Genomic DNA, 2,160 nt, shown 5'->3' on the forward strand with positions numbered 1-2,160 from the left:
TTAACTGACCGAAATCTTAATACCTCCTTCTTTGACCCTTCGGGAGGAGGAGATCCAATCCTATACCAACACTTATTCTGATTCTTCGGTCATCCTGAAGTTTACATTTTAATTCTCCCAGGATTCGGTATAATTTCACATATTGTAACCCAAGAAAGTGGTAAAAAGGAAACTTTTGGTGTTTTAGGGATAATTTATGCAATACTAGCAATTGGATTCTTAGGATTTATTGTCTGAGCTCATCATATATTCACTGTCGGTATAGACGTTGACACTCGCGCTTACTTTACCGCAGCTACAATAATCATTGCTGTTCCCACAGGAATCAAAGTATTTAGATGAATTGCCACACTTCACGGAGCACAAATAACTTATTCACCTTCAATTCTATGAACTCTAGGTTTCATTTTCTTATTTACTGTAGGAGGTCTCACAGGAGTTGTACTAGCAAACTCATCTTTAGATATTGTTCTCCACGACACTTATTATGTAGTAGCACACTTCCACTATGTACTATCTATAGGTGCTGTATTCGCTATCATAGCAGGACTTATTCATTGGTTCCCTTTATTTAGAGGAACAACAATAAACCCTACATGATTAAAAATTCAATTCTTAGTGATATTTATAGGAGTAAATATTACATTCTTCCCTCAACATTTTTTAGGTCTAAGAGGAATACCTCGTCGATACTCAGATTATCCAGATGCCTACACTACATGAAATATAGTATCAAGTATTGGCTCATTCCTCTCTTTCATCGCCGTCTTAGTACTTGTAATTATTATATGAGAAGCCTTCGCAAGAGCTCGGCCGGTAATCTTTTCAGATCAACAAACAACGTCTCTAGAATGATTTCAGAACCTACCACCTGCAGAACATAGTTACGCAGAACTTCCCTTACTAACAAACTTCTAAGGTGGCAGATAAGTGCATTGGGTCTAAGCCCCAAATATAAGAATAACCATCTTCCTTAGAAATGGCCATTTGAAATCAGCTAGGTCTTCAAGATGCAGCATCCCCTGTAATAGAACAAATAACATTTTTCCATGACCATACAATACTCATTGTAACCATAATTACAGTTCTTGTAGGTTATCTACTAGCCTCCCTTCTACCAAACACATACATTAACCGCAACTTGTTAGAAGGACAAACCTTAGAAACTATTTGAACAATCCTGCCCGCCATTACATTAATCTTCATTGCCCTTGCCTCCTTACGACTCCTATATTTACTAGATGAAATTCATCAACCAGCAATCACTCTTAAAACAATTGGGCATCAATGATACTGAAGTTATGAATATTCCGACTTCTCCTTAACAGAATTTGATTCTTACATAATCCCTATTAATGAAATAAATCCTAGTTCATTTCGCCTTCTAGATGTGGACAATCGTATCGTATTGCCGATTAATATTGATATTCGTATCCTAATTACCGCCGCCGATGTTCTTCACTCATGGGCTATACCCGCCTTTGGTATTAAAGCAGATGCTACTCCAGGACGTTTAAATCAAGTAGCAGCTAACATTACCCGTACAGGTCTATTCTTCGGTCAATGTTCAGAAATCTGTGGTGCAAATCACAGCTTCATGCCAATTGTTGTTGAGGCCTGCCCTCACTCAGTATTCATTAAATGAATAACAAAAATAATACAAGAACTTTCATTGGGTGGCTGAAAGTAAGCAATGGTCTCTTAAACCAAAAGATAGTAAAATAACAATTACTTCCAATGGAAAAATTAGTTAAATTATAACGTAAGCATGTCAAGCTTAAATTACTACTTAATAGTATTTTTCTATTCCACAAATATCCCCCCTAAAATGACTCATTCTATTTATTATATTTTCTATATGCTACCTCCTATTTGCATCTATTATATACTTTAATCCAAATACGCCTGATCCTTCCTTAAGTGATACTAATATTAAGAAAACAACTATAAACTGAAAGTGATAACAAACCTTTTTTCGACCTTTGATCCCTCTACTTCAATTATAAATATATCATTTAACTGACTCAGAACAGTAATTGGACTTCTAATTATCCCAATTCCATTCTGATTCTTACCAGGACGGCCAAACATTTTATGAAATAAAATTACCTTAACTCTTCATAAGGAATTCAAAACTATTCTTGGTCCCACTAGCTATCA

At 35.6% G+C, this 2,160-nt stretch overlaps 1 pseudogene; it reads left to right on the forward strand.

Annotated features, from left to right (window-relative positions):
* The first annotated feature begins 979 nt into the window (after positions 1–979).
* On the forward strand, positions 980–1,684 carry LOC145666172 (cytochrome c oxidase subunit 2 pseudogene; annotated as a pseudogene).
* Positions 1,685–2,160: the final 476 nt, after the last annotated feature.

This window comes from Thermobia domestica, chromosome 12 (assembly GCF_964235325.1).
Source record: "Thermobia domestica chromosome 12, izTheDome1.hap1.1, whole genome shotgun sequence".
Classification (NCBI taxonomy): domain Eukaryota; kingdom Metazoa; phylum Arthropoda; class Insecta; order Zygentoma; family Lepismatidae; genus Thermobia; species Thermobia domestica.